Source organism: Hyperolius riggenbachi, chromosome 1 (genome assembly GCF_040937935.1).
Source record: "Hyperolius riggenbachi isolate aHypRig1 chromosome 1, aHypRig1.pri, whole genome shotgun sequence".
Classification (NCBI taxonomy): Eukaryota; Metazoa; Chordata; class Amphibia; order Anura; family Hyperoliidae; genus Hyperolius; species Hyperolius riggenbachi.
The window spans coordinates 527,041,182-527,063,525 of NC_090646.1; the positions used below are offsets into that span (position 1 = coordinate 527,041,182).

General features: G+C 42.3%; 1 protein-coding gene and 1 long non-coding RNA gene across 3 annotated transcripts in view; one reads left to right on the top strand and one right to left on the bottom strand.

Moving 5' to 3' along the window:
* Window positions 1-3,437, top strand: part of LOC137556463 (uncharacterized) — a 59,585-nt gene extending 56,148 nt beyond the window's left edge. The window contains exon 4 of the long non-coding RNA XR_011029118.1: window positions 3,377-3,437. This is a non-coding gene — a long non-coding RNA (uncharacterized lncRNA). The remainder of the gene's footprint in view (window positions 1-3,376) is intronic.
* The window catches only part of NOS1 (nitric oxide synthase 1), a 459,584-nt gene that overhangs the window by 319,913 nt on the left and 117,327 nt on the right, over window positions 1-22,344 (bottom strand). The gene's annotated exons all lie outside the window — the stretch shown is intronic.

Genomic DNA, 22,344 nt, shown 5'->3' on the forward strand with positions numbered 1-22,344 from the left:
TAAATAGAAATTAAGGCACATCTCTCCAAACAGTGATATGCCGATGCTATAGAAAAACAAACTACAATAATTACAATGGCAAAAGGTTTTCTAAATCAGCGATATATTCAAATCTCTTTATTTAATTTGATGTATAACAATAAACATCTAGTTTATAAAGCTGATTTTTTTTTTAAATTAAATTAGCGTTTGCTTCAAGATTAAATGTTTTAAGCAAATAAACATACACCACAGGCAAAGTAAAAAAGAAAAATCCTGATAAATGATTTCACTGATAAGCATTGTTTTCATAGCAACAGACCAAACTGCAAATATAAAAAAATAGATAAACTCAAAATGTACATACAGGGATGTAACTGTATTGGCAATTATTGTCAGAATATAATGTTTATAAGAAAGAAAGAAAGAAAGAAAGAAAGAAAGAAAGAAAGAAAGAAAGAAAGAAAGAAAGAAAGAAAGAAAGAAAGAAAGAAAAAAAGAAAGAAAGGGGAATACTGTAAGGAATTAAAACCAGAGATATTAAAAAAGAAAGGCTATGTGTAAGTCTTGAGTAAAAGTATTGCCCTGAGCTAGATGTGTAAGTGCGCAGTCTTGTTTTGTTATATTACAGTAAGCTGCTTGATATATTGATATTGCACAGCTTTCCCCTGCTGCTCTGACAACTTTTATCTGCAATAATCTCTGTGATATTCTCCATTTATATCCCATTATCTTCATGTCACTAATAACTAGCATTCCTTCTTGTTTGGATGATTTTCTGAATGCAAAGTGACAATTTTAAATTTAAAAAAAGGGATAAATCAGAATTACAATTGTTTAAAAGTTCATAATTTCTCTTCCCTCCCTGCTGTGTTATCCCCCGTCGCTGATCACGGACCCCCAGAAGAGCTGCATGGCACCGATGTGGGGGAACGATGACCGCACTCAGCAACCGGGGGGTTTAGATCGGTGAGGGAAGCCGCCCTCAATAGGATCCTGAGGCTTCCCTCTATTAAAGAGTAACTGTCAGGCCTGGAACCCACTGAAAACCGCAAACGCAAAACGCAACCGCTAGCGTTTTGTCTGAGCGGTTTGCAAGCGGATTCATGTGCGTTTTTGGTCGTGTTTTGCAACATTGTATTTTTTTCCCCAGCGGGTGCCTAGCGTTTTGCGTTTTGCGTTTTTATCCTGATTGGTCCTGTGAATTATTTTTCATTTTGTTACAGTGTGCTGAACCGCAAAACGCTAGCAAAACCGCTCAGTTTAGGTTTTGCTGAGCGTTTCCGCTAGCGGTTCAATACTTTACATTGAAGCGCTAACGCTCCCAAAATGCTGCACGTCCTGCGTTTGCGTTTCTGAGACACGCAAACGCTTCTGTGGAAGTTGCCCCATCCGTTAACATTAGCCCAGCGTTTTGGCAAACTGCTAGCGTTTTGCAGTGCTGCCAAAACGCTGCCAAAAGCGCTCCTGTGGGATCCAGCCCACAGGCTGCAAAAGCTAATTTAAACCTCTATTCTCCTGTGTTAAACAGTTTAGAAGGAAGCCAAAAAGGCAATACTGAAGTTAAAAATCTCTCTTACTTTGATGCTTGCTGAACAGCAAGGCTTGTTATTCCCAAGCTCCTAAAGAGGCCGCCAGGACGAATAACAGATACTGCAAAGCATTCTGGGGCTGCTCCTTCTCCCCACTCCCTTGGTCCTCCCCTTCATTTCCCTATACCGCCCTAAGGCTGCTTTCACAGTGAGAAGATACAGGCTCATGTTACAGCAGCCAGTAACACAGCCTAACTCACAGCACTGAAAAATCATTGTGCTGTACAGGGCACATGTTCCGTTAGAGTCAGCTATTGTTCCTAGCCACATGGCTAATTAATATTCACTGCACAGTAATGTTGTCCGGATCATGAACCATCTTTTTTGTGAGTCGAACCATCAGGAAGCACCGTAAGGGAGGATATTACGTCACAATTGGCTTCATACGAGACAGACAAACATGGAACCTGCCATGAGCTGTCAAGAGCATCATTCTCTGCAAATACTATATAAAAATTCTGTGAAATCCAAACATGGACAGTGAAATGCATATGTAATGTAAGTAAAGCCAATATTTAGCTACCGATATATGTGTTTTTTTTTTCTCTGAGACCCTATACCTAACAGCTCCTCTTTAAAGGCATGTGTCGGATCACTTTAAACTTAGTTTGAGTATTTTTTTGCTTGCTCTTGGATTAAAATGTATTCAATTAAGAAAATATGAAAATATCTCCTGGCATAAAAACTCAAGAGAAAAGTTCATTGAATAGGAGCCCTTGATCTATATGCAATTAGCTTTTTTTCCAGCGTTTCCTTCTAGGTGATATTTTCACCTTTTGTGAATGAAATGCCCTTTAACCAGTGGCGTAGCTAAGGAGCTGTGGGCCCCGATGCAAGTTTTACAATGGGGCCCCCCAAGCACTCTGTACATAACAATTGATATGGCGCACCAAAATCTGGTTAACTACAGTGTCAGAGGTGCAAGAAGGGGACGGGGAACAGCTTGTTAATGATTACTACTATCCAAAGTATCTATAGAAGTTATTATTATGAGCACAGGACCAATAGAGAGCTAATACTTTAGTTAAGGAAGGGCCCTTCGGGGGCTCCTCTGGCCCAAGAGCCCCGATGCGGTCGCTACCTCTGCACCCCCTATTGCTACGCCCCTGCCTTATAACTACCTGCGGACCGAGCGAGTATAAATCTATGGAGGGCAGGGGGCGCTGCGGTCCTGACCGGACGTAAGCTCTACGTCCTATTGACCGCACGCCCCCATCCGTCCCCGTCGCTCGGTCCACTCTGCCCCCACCGCAATGTGATGCCCTGCTGCCTCTATGACAGCAGAGCACTGTGAGCCGGGCAGGAGCCATTTTCATTGGCTCCTGGCCCTGTCATTCATGTAAGCCGTTCCCATTGGCTTACATGGAATGACAGGGTCAGGAGCCAATGAAAGCGGCTCCTGACCGGCGCACAGCGCTCTGCCATCATAGCGACGGCAGAGAGAGCAGCCTGCGGCGGGGACAGCGCGGTGTGTCCGGCGGAAGCGACGGTAACTTGTGGCGATTCGTCAGGAAGCGGCGGTTTGCTGGACCAGCACCCTCTGGTCCTTAAGGGGGCAGAGGGTGCTGGTCCAGAAAGGGTTAAACCACCAGCAAGCAAGAAAATACTCAAAACAATTTTGATAGTACTTTTTCACCTACTTTTTGGTATTGAAAAATTATCTCCTAGGAGAAAAATCAGGAGAAAAGTTAATTTCAAATGGGCTAGTGTGTCTAAAATAAAAAAATGTTTCATCAATTGATACATGAAAACAATCTTTACTTTCCGGATGACCCTTGTACATTTATACTTTTATCTGTTGGCAGTACTTAGAGAGGACCTAAACTCTTCCACAGGAGAGAAGGAAAACACAGAGAAACCCACCCTGTGAATATTTAGAGATAACAGTCTAAAGGCTCATACACATACGTAATTTTTTTTTTTTATTGCACCATCAACCCAATGACATGACTGACTGCACAACCAAGTGATTGTATGACTTGTATTTTCTGCACACCAACGAACTGAACGACTAACTCATTTGCCTGCTGTGTACGCAAGCAAACGACTGACTGCACGATATGGCTGCATTCAAAACAAGTACAAGTCATTCAAATGTTATCTGCTAGCAGTGTTTATATTATCTTGTTTGTTTTCTCATCAGCTACTATTGTAATCACTACATCGATTTCAGCAATAGCACTAAGCTTGTGATTTAAAAAAAAAAAGTGCTGTGTTTAACTTTTTGAATGCTGTTCTGCTACCAGTGTTTTTTTTTTGTTTTTTTCTGGTAGTACCTTTTTTGCAGTAAAGAATCTTTTGGAAGAAATGTTGAGTTTCATTCCACTTTAATCACATTTATTCCAAAGTCAATTATTTTAATTAAAGTAGAAAATATTTATACAACTGCCAAAGTCTTACCAGTGTAAAAATGGAAGAAACATGTGTTTCTCGGGTGCCCAGTAAATCAAATATTCTCTTGAAAGGGTTTAAATGTCAATGTAAAATGTTTTAAGGGTCAGTCAATCCATGAATAAAAAGTATTGTATCTGACGGAAGGCTACAACTAAAAATAACAGCAGCTGCCCAATCAAGTGACATTAAAGCAGGAAAACGCATTAGTGCCAGAGTGATACCATCTGCTTTCCTTTCTACATCCTAGTATAAGACATACAGCCTGAGTGCTGCACAAATGTGACCACTTCCCCAGAAATGACAGGCGGGAGCCATGGCTCTATCCGTTCCTTTTACACATTGCTGACTTACAATTAATCCTTGCAAATGATTTGCAGCAGAATGATGTTTTTGTACAATGTATAATAAACACGAAAATACTGCTGAACTGCACACTTCAGAACAGGCAGACAGGGGCTAAGACAGGTCATCTTGGCATGCGCTTGCAGGCTTTTAGCCACATAGTGCCTGACTTACCATAAAGTTATTACATCTATAGCAACGCAGCGGGATTTTCAGTGTAATTTAAGCTAACCACCTTGGCGGTACTCCGCCGCGGTGGATTGCTCAGGCCCTGGTGGGCCGATTTTCAATTTTTTTTAAAAAACATGCAGCTAGCACTTTGCTAGCTGCGTGTTGTGATCGATCACCGCTGCTAGCCGCTGATGCGCCGCTACCCGCCGCGTTACAGCCCCCCCCCCCAAGACCCCTTGCGCAGCCTGGCCAATCCCCGCCAGGCTGCACTATGGGGTGGATCGGGACTCCCTCCGACGCCATGACGTGGATGACGTCGATGACATCATCCTGATCGTCGCCATGGCGACGGGGAAGCCAAACAAGAAATCCCGTTCTGAATGGGATTTCCTGTTTGCTCTGATCGCCGGAAGGGGTGGGGGGATGCCGCTGCACAGCGGCTATCATGTAGCTAGCGCTAGGCTAGCTACATGATTCAGAAGAAAATAAACTGCTGCACCGCCACCCTGGCGATTTTAATAGAATGCCAGGGTGGTTAAGTTAAGGATGGCATGTACTAATGGAGTATGCATATCCCTCTAAATACCAGTTAGGCTGCTTGTTCCACTAAAGATAACCAGGCAGCAGAATGTCCCCCAGATAAAAATTACTATCTATTTGGAGAACACCAAGGATGCTATTGAGCAGCGACCCCAGTAAGAGGCACCCATGGCACATGCCATACCCGCACCCCTGTAGATACGCCTCTGTCCTCCAAATTGTTATGACTCGGAGGGGGAATAGTACTTAGCGCTGCCCGGAATTACAGCTGCAGCAGGGTGAGCTGTAATTCGGCTCTCCCTGTGCCCAACTGACCGGGCGACATAATAATACGTATGCACTGGGTCAGGGGCAGTTCACTTTGCGGCATGCTACACAACTTTGATACTTCCTGCTTCCAAAGCCAGTAGAAGAAAGTATGAAGTCACATGAAAAACTGCCCCGGCTGCTTGTTCAGTACTGATAGGGTGCTGAAGTGTGATGTCCAGCAGTATTCGGGTTTTCAGAATTTGATATGCCGAATTTAAACACCCAAATTACTGGTTTATTTTCTTGTTAATTTTCATTTGCCTCTAATGTATTTAAACCGTTGATCCAATAATAGCAGTAAGTTTAAACGGCTCACATTATATGTGTTGCTTTGCAGGATAGCAACCCATACAGTTGTATTATTATTATTATTTAGTATTTATATAGCGCCGACATCTTACGCAGCGCTGTACAGATAATACAGTTTTGTCACTAACTGTCCCTCAGAGGAGCTCGCAATCTAATCCGTACTATAGTCGTATGTATCGTGTAGTGTATTTATTGTAGTCTAGGGCCAATTTAGGGGGAAGCCAATTAACTTATCTGTATGTTTTTGGGATGTGGGAGAAAACCGGAGTAAACCCACGCAGACACGGGAGAACATACAAACTCCTTGCAGATGTTGACCTGGCTGGGATTCGAACCAGGGACCCAGCGCTGCAAGGCGAGAGTACTAACCACTACGCCACCGTGCTGCCCAATGTTCACATCCCTGTGCTGTAATGGACCACTTTATCTAAGTACACATTCTACAGAGCATTTCTGGATAGCATGTGTGTGATAATGATCATGTTACCCAAGCATTCTTCATGCAGAAAACAGGTGTGGTGCATTATGCCAGCTTTACAGCCTGGGCATTACGCAATGCCAGAGCCGGGACAAGGTATTCCAGCACCCAAGGCTGAGACACCAAAGTGCGCCCCTCCATCCCTCCCACCCCAGTCATCACACACTGATTGCTATTAGACTAAGAGGCGCCACAGGGCCCACAACCTCCCCAACACCTTAATATCTAGTTATATGGCTTGCAGTCACTGCCATGTATCCCCTTTTCTTATTTCTTTCTGCTTCAAACACAATTAGGAATGACAGCTGAATGAATTCTGCGCCCCCTCCTACACTGCGCCCTGAGGCTGGAGCCTCTCCAGCCTATGCCTCGGCCCGGCCCTGTGCAATGCTCATAGCCTGCATGTGTTCTTATTCCATGACTCTACAGGTTGCTGTAAGCCTTTTTATAATTTAATGATGTTACAGTTATGTTCATATAAGTTTGCAGCCATCTAAGAACTTTCAAGCTGCTGCCCAGATAAGCATTTGACGTCGTTTGATGACGCTGATTATCGCATTTAGAGGCCTAGGAAAGTACAATGTAGGCACTGATGCCGAATCCAGAAGCTGCATGTAGCGTTCAGGAACACATGATCAATCGGGGCACTTAAAGAGGAGCTGTAGTGAAAATAACATAATGAATAAAATTCCTAATTGTTTACAATATTAATTTATAGATTATTTAGTCAGTAGTGGGCCAAACTTTTGCATTGAAATTTGCAATTAGGCATCGTAATCATAATGTGAAATTTCAGAGTAAATTGTAATTCATTTTGTATGTAATTAGTAGTATTTCAAAAATGTGCGTAATTTTTGTGAAATTTTTCATAATTTTGTGCCGACTTTAGAGGTTAATAGCAAATCCCTAATACATGCTATTGCTACCAAATTTGCTATATATGTTAAGCAGAATAGTGGGTATAAGTCACAAAAATAATTTTTCTAAGAGACCTTATATTTTTTTAGAAACTGAAGTTTAAAAACCATTTTTTACTTGCATTTTTAAAATCCAGTTTTTCAAAAACGTCTTTTTGCAAAATTCTTTTTTTGCCTTGTACCCACGACTCTCCTTAACATATTTTGGTGTCAATAACATGTATGGGGACTTTGCTATTCACTGCTTAAGTCGGCAAGAAATTATGTGAAATTTTGCGAAATTGTATGCGAAATTATGAATGACTACACGAAATCAATTGAATCTGCAAATCGTAATTTGTTGATTACGACCATCACTACATTTAGTCAGTGTTTGCCCGTTGAAAAATATTTCCTCACCCTGATTTACTTTTTGAAATGTATCACTGGTGGTGACATCTTTAGTTCTGCAGGTGATCTGTGCTGAATGTTCATTACTGAGAGTTCACAGACCGCAAACTGTAAAGACTATGGTCCTGACAGTTTGGACCGCCCTGATGATCTATTCGGGAAAAGATTTCTCGTGGGAAAGGGGGCATCAGCTACTGATAGAAGGTTTGCAATATTCACCCATCCAATTTTGATTGGCCTATGGAATATGGAGGCTGCCATATTTATTTCCTTTTAAACAATACCAGTTTCCTGGCAGTCCTGCTGATTTTTTTGCCTCCAGTAGTGTCTCAGCCACACACCTGAAACAAGCATGCAGCAAATGCAGTTAGACTTCAGTCACAGCACCTGATCTACATGTTTGTTCAAAGTCTATGACTAAAAGTATTACAAGCAGAAGATCAGCAAAACAGCCAGGCAATTTGTATTGTTTATAAAAATGAAATAAGCATGGCAGCCTCCATATCCTTATCACTTAAGTTGTCCTTTAAATTGGACTTGAACTCAAAGCTTCCACTCTGCTCTGAAAAGATAAGCAACAGCATAATAACCTTTACACAAAAACATTTATTTGTTACAGCTGAAACAAATCATGCAATAAATCTGCAGTGTGTCTGCTTCCTGCTTTCATGGGAACAAACATAGGGTTAACAACAAATTACAGTTGTGATTAGTCACTAGTGTGTGTGTGTGTGGGGGGGGATTAAACAGGCTAAACTCTCTAAACACATACAAGGTGCATTTATCTCTGTTTTCCTTCTGTCCTGTGCAAGAGTTCAGGTTCACTTAAAAATACTGCCTCTGAAGAAGCTGGTTTAAACCAGAGAAACAGCTGTCAGGCACTTGATACCCCCACTGCATGTACCTGCTATCTCCCCCACCGGAATAAAGGGATTTTAAAGGAGTGGTGCCCCGTTTTTCTCTTCAATTCTACTGGATTACAAAGTTGTCGGATGAGCACGCCCTCTATCCCAGTCCTGGTGTGTCTGCCCTGCTGCGTTTGTTGCCAGGTACTGTTACTCTTCTTCCATTTTATATCACTTTAAAATCTGTTGGCCCTCTTCCGGGATGCTCAAATTCGGCTTCAGGAGATATCCGGATTTTTGCTATCCGGATATCTCCCAGTAATGCTGTGCGGGCTGGGCGGGGGGGGTCAAGCTTACCTCTCTGACGTCTTCTTCGGTCGTCCCTCGGCGCCTCCCACGATGCGCTCCAAGCGGCGGTCACCTGATTACAAACACTTCCTCCTTCAACCCGGAAGGAGGAAGTGTTTGTAATCAGGTGACCGCCGCTTGGAGCGCATCGTGGGAGGCGCTGAGGGACGACTGAAGAAGACATCAGAGAGGTAAGCTTGACCCCCCCCCCCCCCGCCCAGCCCGCACAGCATTACAGGGAGATATCCGGATAGCAAAAATCCGGATATCTCCCGAAGCCGAATTTGAGCATCCCTAGCCCTCTTACTACATGGAGGTGGTAAAACTGACCTATCAAGATTGAATGTGTATACCAGGCTTTACATTAGGTAGTGCTGAATTAAATAAGTTTTTCTTGTTTGTTTTGCCTCGGTTTTTTTGTTGTTGTTTTTTTTACAATAAAAGAGTTAAAGATGAGTTTATAGCTTAAAACCTGCAGTACTGTTGTAGTGCATTGAACTAAAATCTAGGACTACATAGTAATAATGAACATGCATTAAAATGTCAGCTATATTTGTAACACTGTCATTCAAGTGAGTTTGGTAAACAAGTGTCTTTTCTGATAGAGGATGTGGGTGCTTTTTGTATGTAACCTTTACCTCCCCTTACCTCAGAGCAGGCATGATTGAATACAGTGAGTGTCTGCATTGTGCTCTCCTTTCTAAGTGAATGGATACTGACAGAGCTATTTCAGAATAAAATAATAATGATGGACAGCTTCTGGCCATGTGGTGACAGATAAGCCTGTTTGACTTTATATATTTCATTCCAATGCAGTTAGCTAGTCAGATTATTAATGGGGAATGGGTGATATATATCTAGGAACACTGCAGACCCGCTTCCAAGCAACCCTCTCCACTGGGGCGATATAATTGTTTATATAGCATCTTTTAATGGTTTCCTTTACAAACAAACCTCACAGGCATGCAGCCATTTTGTAGGAAAAGCGTACATTGTGGCATAATGACATTTGTTTACTCACAAAACTGCTGTAATAACTTCACAACAGGCAGAGCTTGCCAGAAGCAATAACTAAATGTATGTTTATTATGCTCAAAAGGCTAAAATATTGAAATTATATAGTCATTTATACATTTAATTTTTATTTACATTGTTTGTGGCCCCTTATCCCTAACAAGGCGTAAATTTCAACTATTCCACACCGCGCACGCACGCCTTTCCCATAGCTTTTTCAAAAAGTGTTGAACAATGGTCCCCTACACACCTAAAAAAAAATACTGTATGGGGTTGACGCACAAAAATGTGGTAATATTACCATGTATAAACAGCGCATGACAAAATTACTTTTAACTTCCGGTGTAATGACATTATTTGCTGCCCCACTGCTGCTACGTCACGGCTCTGTTCATCATCATTTTTAAGGTATGGAGGGGACTGTCAAGAACTGGCCCGCAGCACGCCTGCGTATACGGTTCCCGACTGCGGGCTTGACCAGATCGAGAGGGGAAGCAGCCTTAGTTGAGCTACCACAAGGCTGTGACCCCTCAAACACTTCTTACTGCCACCACTAGCTGTTACTAGACACGTCCACTCTGCTGTCGAGTGCTCAGCACGCAATCTGCATTTTCGTATTCGGGTCAGCTTTGCGCTTTAGGCCGAATACGGGAACGCCACGCACACACACAGTTGCAATCTTACACTGTAGTGAAGAAAAACCACTAACAGTCGTTCTGAACGATACTGTTAGCTACTCCGAGACTTCCCACTCTGCTGTCGAGTGCAGAAGTGCCCCATACACACAATGCAATTACAATCTTATACGGTAGTGTTGCTCAATCATACAATCAGGCATGGACTTATACACCGTTACACTTCAGTCTCCTCTACTAGGCTATGAGTGTTAGTTTAGTACAGCAGAAGCCAAACTTATTAAATAAAAAAAGTAGAACAATGCAGAAAATAATATATACAAAAGATTTACAAAAACAAAGAAAAAAATTAAAAAATAAAAGTTTACAAGGATACACACAAGACAAGTTGCAAAAATAAAAGGGAAATAACGTTACCAGCGTACGTTAGAACGTGGTTGGTGGGAGAACGCCGTTTCCGACTGTCCTAGCTGCTGTTTTATAGCAAAATGTGTGTCCTGGGGCCACCCCAATGTCCAGATCAAGGAATATCCAATTTCCTGTTTAACGCGTGCAACTTCAAAGCGTTCCTGTTTTAGCTTGTGAAGTTTGGGGTAAAACTAGTCTCGTACATACATCAAAAGAGTGAGGCTTCCTCCTGTCATATGTGAATTCCAAGGCTTTTCCTGTCTGCTTTGAACTTGGCAGACTCAATTAGTCAGATAGTGTTTTGACCAACAGGCAGCTGTTTACATTAATACAAAGATTGAAGCAATGCACCACCTTTGCAGGATGCCAGGCAAAAGGGAATTGTTACCTAATTACCCGTTCCTTGCTGTCCAGAGGAACTGTATGCTAATGTCCAAGCTCCCTGCTTCCAGAGGAATTTAATGCAAATGTAGGTCTATTGACACACACACAATCACATTAACAGTTTCCATGAAGCTAGCTGCCAATACCTTCAAAGCCAGACTGGCTAGCAGACAATCACATATGATACAGTAGTACACAGCAGACATAAAAATGGGAAAATATGGCTTCGGTGTTCTGCATATTATCCCAACATCATAACTAGCTCCTATATTCCTGACAGGGACCCCAAGGCAGCTACAGTACCTCTGTGACAAATTGCAGCCACCAAGCCTGGTTGCTTCACAATATCTGGGGAACCAGCGGGGCTTGGGGCACAATTTAGCACGTGCATAGTACCCTCAAAATTTGGGGAGTGTAGGAGGCGTAGCTGCAGAGATATAAGCAACATACACTGATATGTACTGCGCATGCGCGTGAGAAAATGGGATGACATAGTAGGAGAACAAGTATCCTACTGCGCATGCGCATGAGGAAACAGGATAACATAGCAGGAGAAGAAGTATCCTGCTGCACATGCAACATGATGATGTAGCAGCAAAACGTGACCGGCAGCAGAGAAAGTTATTACACTAGCAGCGTGTACTGTGAGTTACGCTACTAGCATGAACAGCGGTATTTGAGTAGAGCGTGTGTTGCTATGGTAACGCTCATTTGCATTCCATGTTACCATAGCAATGTTGCCACTGCTTAAGTACCCCAGGTTCCCCTAATAGAGTAACTCACGGTACATGCTGCCGGTAATAACAGTAATGTTGCCATGTGCAATATTACCGCACTGTTGTGCATTTAAGCTAATGTAGGTAATCCAACTCAGTAAGACACTAAGGGCCCATTTACACTTAATCGCGTTAGTACGCGTTAGTATGCGTTTTTTTTCCATAGCAGTGCATTGTGAAAAAGATTTAAGTTAAAATGCGTTAAGTGTGAAAGGTGCCATAGGAAAACATGGGCATTACTTTGAAAATCGTTTTTTTTTTCAGTTATAACTGAGAGCAACTGATTAAGTGTAAAAGGGCCCTTAGAAGAATCTATATGTTTCACAACAGAACATCTTTATGATGCGTCACAATTTGTCTCTGTTTGACCTCCTATTCCTCTTATGTAAAAGACAGCGAAGAATTTACCAGTTTCACATATATTAGCAGCTGCGGAACTCACAACACGAGATTAATGGTGAGGATTTAAACTGAAATTCAGACAAACATAAAAAGCCACCATATAATCCTGTTGTGTATTTATTAAAAACACACAGCTAACCACAGAAAGGAAATCAGACTTTAATTTATGCATTTTTGGCATCTTAAAGAACAACTATCAAAAAAGCTGTTTTTCTGCAAACCTAACATACTTATACAGCTTTTAGACAGCAACACTAAAAAGCTGTTCAGAGGTTTCTCAGCACAGCCTGGGGCCATATGCAATTCACTTTTTCACCTGAGTTTTCTCCTAGGAGATAATTTTTCATCTTCGATTTATAATAACTTTTTATTACTTTGCAATGGAAAAAGTACCAAAAAGTAGGTGAAAAGGTACCATCAAAATTATTTTGATAATTTGTTTGCTTACTGGTGGTTTAAAGGGCATTTTATTGACGAGTTTAAAAATATCACCTAGGAGAAAACTCAGGTGTAAAAGTGAATTGCATATGTGTGAAAAAATTGCTGTATTTATCAACTTGTGTCGGCATTGATGCTTGAGCTGTACCATGTAGGAAAGTTCCACCTCTCTGTCAGAATCAGAATCTTTTATTTCACTAAATTATTTATGTCACTATTCACAGAGGAATGATTTACTGTTTGTTTCTGCCCTGCTCACACATTTCTGCCCTGCTCACACATTTCTGCCCTGCTCATCACTGCTTTATCACAGATTATATGAGAACAGGTGGTAAGAGATAATTTAGCTACAGATAAAGGATCTGAAGAGAAAGACCTGTGTTTGCATGTTCCCCCCTCACACATTCACAATGAGCTGTTCCTGGCTGTAACCTCTGTTTACTTTAGACTGTGTGAGCAGAGAGACACAGGAAGGCACAGATTTGAGATGTTGCAAACATAGAATTTTCCATTCGCGAACAGCGAACACGAACTTCCGCAAATGTTCATGAACATGCGAACCGCCATAGACTTCAATGGGCAGGCGAATTTTAAAACCTACAAAGACTTTTTCTGGCCACAAAAGTGATGGAAAAGTTGTTTCAAGGGGTCTAACACCTGGACTGTGGCATACCAGAGGGGGATCTATACTAAAAGTCCCACCAAAAATTACGGAGTTGATGCAAAGTCAGGTTTTAATCTGTAAAGGCCAGAAATCACATTACATTCCTACAAATAATGCACTGGAGTGGTTTTGTGCATGCAACTTAATGTAGTAACAATATCAGTAGTGTGCACAGCTCTGGGTGTCAGTGGGCTGTGGAGTGTCACACAGAGAAATGCAATAGTGCTATCAGAATACAGTAAAATAATAATGCACTGGCATGGTTCTGTGCCTGCAACCTAATGAGGCAACAACAATAGCAGTAGTGTGCACACAGCTCTGAGTGTCAGTGGGCTGTGGAGTGTCAAACACACACACACACAAAAAAACACAGGAGACCAACGTACTATCCCTAAAAAGGGCTGTTTGGGGTGCTTTCACAGCAAGTGAGGAACAAGAACACAGGCCTAGCTAATGCTTTCCCTACCTATCTGCAGCAAGTCTGACCCTGTTCTCACTAACAGTCAGCAGCCAGCAGAGAATAAATCCAATATGGCCACCGCAACTGCTTTTTAATAAGGGGGTGGGGGTTCAGGAGGGGTTACTAGCTAATTGGCTGCCATGTCTCTGTTGACTGTGAGGTAAGGGTCAAAGTTTGGCTCCATGATGATATATAGGGGACTGGTCGAACACACCGTATGATCGCAGTTCGCCCAGAACGCGAACCATGGAAATTCGCCGGGAACTGTCCGCCCGCGAACTGTTCGGGCCATCTCTAGCACAGAGCTGCTGCAGCTGATGATTATTTACACAATATTTTAAGTTATATTTCAGCTTTATATCATTCTACCTTTCGTGTCCCTACCTCTCCCTCTAGATTGTAAGCCTTCGGGCAGGGTCCTCCTCCTTTTTTGTCCTACCTGATCATGCACCTTCATTACTGTGAACCCATGCTATGCATTTGAGTGAACTCAACTTGCCTATTCTCCATGCTCCCATCCAGTGACTGACTAAGCATTACCTTGTACTCATACTATGGTGTGTGATCTGGTTTTTCTTGTATTCCTGTATTGTCGTATTGCTGTATGTCACCCCTAAATAATGTCTGTAACCTAAACTAATGTCCAGTGCTGCATAATATGTTGGCGCTTTGTAAATACAATAAATAAATAAATAATATTATAATTCTAAACACATTTTACTCACAGGATTACTGCCAGTGAGGACTGTCTCTGTATGCTGGATGTGCTGGATACAGTCCTCCATAGTAATGCCCACAGGGAGAACTGTTCTCTGTCATTTTTTCTTCACGCAAATGAAAAGATGGGAAAAAAGCCTTTGTATTGCTATTTCCTAGTAATTACTGGAAATATTTGAGGCATTTAGAATTTTTTTTAGGATAAGTTGGAAAAATCTCATATAAAAACTGAGGCTAGGTACCAAATGGTCAGTTCGCATAACACACACGTTATAATAAATGTGAACGGCAATGGAGGCTGGACATGAACTTTAATGCAGAGTTAGAATAATGCGGCCAGGTGCAACAAAGAGATGTGAACAGGCCAATAGAATTATACAGGCACTGTGAGGTGACAGGCAGAATTCTTCTGAAATGCGACAGAGCACTGTGAACTAGCCCTGCAAGTTTTTGCGATCCTTTGTTTCATATTTTGGAAAAATGTATTTTTTTTTTTAGTATGCAGTCATGCTGTAAAAGATCTATTACATTTCTCTAGTGGAAAAAAAAAAAAAACTAAAAACATGTAATCATGTATGGCAACTTTTAGGGAAATCCTGCTGCTTATATTTCACTGTATTATATCTCCTTACATAGAAGAGTTAGTGTGATGTGGCTTCTCCTGTGTGCTTTGTCTTATTAAAGGAAAGTTACAGGCAAAAGAAATAAAATCAGTAATAAATGATGTAAGAATAGCCAACAATCCTTACTGGCATACTGTTAGGCCTCTTTCACACTGTACATGTTGCTGTACACATTGTGTATATCTGTATCTGTAAAGTGTACGTTACGCAAGGACATCAGAAAATGTATAGCCTGGATCCATTGTCTTTTTTTAAACATATTTTATTTGTTCCATTGCGACACATGGTACAACTTATTCTTTCTCAACACATAATCATACACACGCAGTTGAAAATAAACAAATAGCCTCTCACAGCAAAGGCAATTCTTACATAATGTAACAAAATAACTTTATGGAACAAAACGAATCCCCCCCCCCCCCCAGAAGTCTTCCACCCCTAGTCTCTCCACACAGAACAACCAGGAAAAGCCTACCAAATCTTGACAAATTAACCCATAGTATCCAAAGCTCTTTCACTCCACTTGCACTATTTTTAGTTTTCCCAAAATACCCAGGATATCCTCTGTACAATACCATGTAGTATATTTAAAGAGAACCCGAGGTGTGTTTAAAGAATGTTATCTGCATACAGAGTCTGGATCTGCCTATACAGCCCAGCCTCTGTTGCTATCCCAAACCCCCCTAAGGTCCCCCTGCACTCTGCAATCCCCCATAAATCACAGCCGTGCTGTGAGGCTGTGTTTACATCTGTAGTGTCAGTCTCGGCTGCTCCCCCGCCTCCTGCATAGCTCCGGTCCCTGCCCCCATCCATTCCCTCCAATCAGCAGGGAGGAAAGGGATGCAGGCGGGGACCGGAGTTCTGCAGGAGGCGGGGAGAGCAGCAGACTGACACTATAGAGATAAACACAGCCAGCTCTGACAAGCTGTTTGTCAGCAGCATGGCTGTGATTTATGAGGGATTGCAGAGTGCAGGGGGACCTTAGGGGGGTTTGGGATAGCAACAGAGGCTGGGCTGTATAGGCAGATCCAGCCTCTGTATGCAGATAACATTCTTCAAACCCACCTCGGGTTCTCTTTAAAGTGTTCCATGAGAAGGTTTATTTCTTGTGAAAAATATGTCAATAAAATTCTTCTACCGTTTAAATACATTTTTAGGTTATTTCTCCTTAGCTTGTTCCACTCTCTACTTCCAGTCTTTTCTATAGAAAAAAAGCTGAAACAGTTCCTTCTTTAGGTCAGACATTTTTTGGAGGGCTGGAGTTCAGCCACCATTTAAATAAAACTTTTCTCACCTCTAAAGCGATCACATGGCACAACAAAGATGTTTTTTCATCTGGTTCTGCTTCCCCATTTGCTGAGTAACTGAATATACAAAGATGCCTATCCTTAACTACCCGCCTATTGCACACTGGATCCATTGTTAAAGAGGAACATTAGCAAAAAGGGGAAAAATAAATCAATACATTGCAAAGTGAGAGGTAAAAAAAAAATATAGAGATCAAGAAATTATTGATGTTCCCCATGTAATTTACTAATATTGTTTGATCCACAATGAGCCTGCAAGTAATCATCTTTACTACTGGCAGACATGAAAAAAACAGACAGCACCAACAGCCATTATCTATAAACACACCCACTAACAATGTGATAGGGCACAAGGTTGTTTTTTATAGATATACAGTACATATGCACAGATGGAAACACTGGCTGCTTGGGGGTTGGAAGCAGCTGATATTTCCCACAATGCAAAAAGGCTCACAGACAGGAAACTGTCAGGACTTAGGTCCTGACATCAAACTGCGGGAGGGTTTTCAACACAAAATCAGCCATACATCCCCCCCCCCTCCTCCCCCAATGATCTATTTGAAAAAAAATGTAAAGATTGCTCATGGGAAGAGGGGTATCAGCTACTGATTGGGATGAAGTTCAATCCTTGGTTACAGTTCCTCTTTAAATAGTAATATATGGACTTTTCAAGACAATTTTTAAACTAAAAAAAGCTAAGTAAAGGTGACCATAAATTATTGAAATGTAATCTCAGTATGGAATTTTATTCCTTGTTATTTAAGATATTCGGTGTATTTGTGCGTGCCGTGGTTTGTTTAACCAACCTGCATTCCTCCAATAAATTCACAATTAGATTTCTCAGTCATGTAACCTGGGAAGGAGGTCATATTTTAACAATTGCTGAAAATCCAGATTTCCTTTGCGACTTAACACATCACACAGGATCTATAGGATGCCGCTGCAGTACTATTCTCAGCATCCGTTGGATTCACAGACACACTAAAGGTCAGGTTGTTTTTATTACAAAAACATCCTGAGCTAGCAGGCTACTGCTGCCCTGTTGAGAACAGGACCTCCCTTTATTTATACTAGCTAGCACATGATAATGATGAATCGAGCCACTGTGCACCTTTTTAGAAGCAGTGCTTTCCAAGAGACGGCTCTATAGAAAAGGATTTGTATTATACTTTCCCAGAATAGAGAAACGCTGTTATAGAATAGGGAGGGAGACAAACACCTCGGCTATTGTTTGCTTTTCTTCTTTGTTGGCTGGAAAAGTTTATGTATCTCCATTTCCTGGGAAGATCTGATTCTTCACTAGAACTTTTGTCAGCAATACCTTGCATCTGCCTCGGGTAACTTCCTATCCTACTGTGCTGTAATCAAGTGCCTATAAATGCTGAACCACATAGTGGGAAGGGAACCATACCAAACCCTGCTTACTCAGCATCCAGCTATGGAACAACAGTCATATGGAGAACAGAAGAAACAGACTTACACATTAAAGAGGAACTGTAGTGAAAATAACATAATGAATACAATTGCTTAATGCTTACAATAGTCATGTATAGATAATTTAGCCAGTGTTTTGCCCATTGTAAAATATTTCCTCTCCCTGATTTACATTCTGAGATTTATCACTGGTGGTGAGTGACATCTTTAGTTTTGCCAGGTGATCTGTACGGAATGTTCATTACCGAAAGTTCGATGCACAGAGGGAGGTACAGCTTGCTATTTCCCACAATGCAACAAGGTTCACAGACATCAAACTATCAGGACCATGGTCATGACATCAAACTCTGGGAGGGGTTTCACCCCAATTTCAGCCATTCAGACCCCCCATCCTATGATCTATTTGAGAAAAGGTAAAGATTTTTTGTGGGAGAAGTGGTATCAGCTACTGATTGGAATTAGGTTCAATCTATGGTTCCTCCTTAACGCTTTCCATGTTTCATGAAATCGCACTCTTATCACAGAAAAGTCTCTTTATGGATCGTGAGCAGTTTGGACCTATACACACCATTCAACTTCCTGTTAGGTTATCCATCTATCGGATGGGAAATTGCATTGTGTGTACCCAACATAAGTGTGAAAATAGGAGAAGATAAGAAATTGGTAGAATATCAGTAACATGCACCAGTTTTAAATGTACCTTAGACCTGCGTCTCTGGCATCACCTTAGCCAGCCACTCTGGCTGCTGTATGGAACTTCCCTGCATTCGACTCATAGCTATAAACAAAAAGAACATATTTTCAGAGTTTTTTTGTGCAAAGGAATTATTAGTAGTGATAAGCACAGTAGACAAAAGGCTTTTACAATTAGTATTCCTTTTGCTGACTTGGAGTTCTAGTTAAAAGCATATGTGAAGTTATACCAAATAATTCACTTTTTTAAGCAGAAACTGGCACAGTCCTGCACTTTTGCTTGGAGACACTGTTCCTGACAGGGCCGGCCTTTGGTTTCACAGCACCCTGAGCGAAACCTGATTTATGTGCCCCCCTTCATCCTCTTGCCACTTGCATGCAAGCATGCGCGCGCACACACACACACACACACACACACACACACACACACACACACACACACACACACACACACACACACACACACACACACACACACACACACACACACACACACACACGTATAGGATCTCATGTGTAGGTGCCCTCAATATAGGTTGCCAAGCATAGGTGCCCCCAGTATAGGATCTCATGTGTAGGTGCCCTCAATATAGGTTGCCAAGCATAGGTGCCCCCAGTATAGGAAGTCAGTTGAAGGTCTCCATCGCCCCCATAGGTAGCCAGGTATTGGTGCCTCCAGTATAGGTAGCCATGTGTTGGTGCCCTCAGTAAAGGTAGCCAGCTATAGGCGCCCCCTTGGAAGTCGGCGCCCTGAGCGACTGCTCTGGTCTCACAGGTCAAAGGCCGGCTATGGTTCCTGACACTGAAGTAAACCGCTGCAGGTCAGGTGTTTATTTTTGCTGAGAGGAAGGGGCATACATAAGTCAGTCCTGCATATTTGACCCAGGCAATGAAGATCCATTCCTCCAATCTTATTCCTAAATATTGATTCTCACTACCCACTGTCTTTAGTACCCTTACCTCAGTGGTTTCAAGTGGACCTGAACACTTGTACAGGACAGAAGAAAAACAGAGAGAAATGCACCCTGTATGTATGGAGGGCTCTTTCACATGTAGTACGCATGTAGGAGCCGTTCTGCTGCATGTGTTATTTGCCCTGCGGCGTGCAGAGCCATCAGAATTCACATGCTGCACACCCGCACGCAAATCGCCGCTAATGTAATTTAATAGGAAAACCGCAAGCGTTTTTGTCGTGTAAAAAGCCATGTCAATGCTTACCGGCATTGACATGGTTAAAATCGCATAGCGTAAAGTGCGAGCGATTCCACGTGAAAATCCACACCCGCATGCGGATTCGTTGACGCATTTTCCACAACAAAATTGCAACTCACAAGTGGAAACGGGCCCTAAAGGTTATTATGGTGTTGTGTATCTTTTAGAGCAGAGAGGAAGTTCTGAGTTCAGGTCTGCTTTCAATAGAAAAAGGGTTATCTGTTATCAGAATCATTCAGAGCTCAGGTTCATCCAGACATGTTCAACAAGGGTTGTTAGCAGTTCACACTAGACACAATACTTCTGGTTTGTTTGCAGGACTACAGGAACAAGGTTTGAAGACCTTGTAAACTATGCCCATGTTAAGCCTTCTCTGGTGTTTATTATTTGGTTCTTGCTAATCCAAAATGTTTCTTAAAGCCTATCTAAAGCGTAAAAAACTAGTAATGCACAAAAAAAGTTCTCCATCTACCCTGGGCAGGAATTAACATATTTTTCGGACTATAAGAAGCTCCTAACCATAAGACACACCTAGGTTTACATGACAAAAATCAGGGGGAAAAAAATATATACTAAACCTGGTGCAACCATGGTGAAGGGACATCTTGTGGATTATTCCCTCTTTATACCTCATGTTACCCTGTACCTCTTGTGTCTCCATGTGTCCTCCTCTGCCCTCTTGTGTCCCCGTATCCCCCATGTGTTCGCCTCTGTCTTCTTCTATGCCCCTTTATGTCTCCTTTGTGTCCTCCACTATGCCCCTTGGTGTTCCCATGTGTCCTCTGTTTGTCATCATGTGTCCTCCTCTGCATGCAGGGGTGCAGCTAAGGTTTTGGTGGCCTCAAGCAGCACATGAATTGAGGGCCCCCCTCCCCCATGCCCGAAGTTAGCTGCGGCAAAAAGATGGTTGTGGCTCCAACACAAAAAAGGTGGAGCCAAATACTAGCAGAATACAGGTATTCCCCGGTTAACAAATGAAATAGTATACAGGTGGTGCCATCAATTTAGGTAGTGAGCTATAGGTGCTGCAGTATAGGTAGCCAGGTACAGGTCCTGAGAGATCTGGGGCAGCCACGGACACCAAGATGGAATGAATGTGCGGGGCGCACAGCACGCCGCGGCAAAAAAATGGGCATGGTCATGTTGGTGGGAAAGTGGGCGTGGCCATAGGTGGGGTCAAATGTACATGAATATAGCAGTAGTGTAACTTACATATATTATATAGTCAGTATTTCACATAAATAAGCCCCTCACCTGGCTTCTGTCTTGTCTTTGGCTGGCTGGCCTGTGTGCTGTATTCTGGCGGTTATGCTGAGCTTGCATGCTCTGTGTCCACGGGTAGCATGCGCCTGTCTGGTCGCCGCCGATCTGAGGTCTGAGTGCAGAGGCAGCAGGTACTGGAAGTCGGCACACTGCGGGGGGAGGGCAGGGCAGTTTCTATACTAAATTGCACCCAGGGTGAGGGTGTATAATTCGCCCCCAGGTATAAGTTCCCCCCCAGTATAGGTAGCCGGGCATAGTTGCCTCCACTACAGGGTAGCCCATATAGTTGCCAACTTGCCACCAGTATAGTTAGATAGGTAGGTGCCTCCAGTATAGGTTAGATAGATAGGCGGCCCCAGTATAGACTAGATAGGTAGGTTCCCCCTATATAGGTTAGATAAGCAGGAGCCTCCAGTCTATGTTAGATAGATAGGTGGCCCCACTGAAGGTTAGATAGATAGATAGATGGCCCCACTATAGGTTAGATAGATAGGTGGCCCCAGTATAGGTAAGATAGGTTAGGTAGTTGGCCCCAGTGTAGGTTAGATAGATAGATGGCCCCACTGTAGGCTAGATAGATAGATAGATGGCCCCAGTGTAGGTTAGATAGATAGATGGCCCCACTGTAGGATAGATAGATAGATAGATAGATAGATAGATAGATAGATAGATAGATAGATAGATAGATAGATAGATAGATAGATGGCCCCACTGTAGGTTAGATAGATAGATGGCCCCACTGTAGGTTAGATAGATGGCCCCACTGTAGGATAGATAGATAGATAGATAGATAGATAGATAGATAGACAGACAGACAGACAGACAGACAGACAGACAGACAGACAGACAGACAGATAGATAGATAGATAGATAGATAGATAGATAGATAGATAGATAGATAGATAGATAGATAGATAGATAGATGACCCCACTGTAGGTTAGATAAATAGATAGATGGCCCCACTATAGGTTAGATAGATAGTTGGACCAAGTGTAGGTAAGATAGGTTAGGTAGGTGGCCCTCGTGTAGGTTAGATAGATAGATAGATGGCCCCACCATAGGTTAGATAGATAGATGGCCCCACTGTAGGTCAGATAGATAGATGGCCCCACTGTAGGTTAGATAGATAGATGGCCCCACTCTAGGTTAGATAGATAGATAAATAGATAGATAGATAGATAGATAGATAGATAGATAGATAGATAGATAGATAGATGGCCCCACTGTAGGTTAGATAGATAGGTGGCCCCAGTGTAGGTAAGATAGGTTAGGTAGGTGGCCCCAGTGTAGAATAGATGA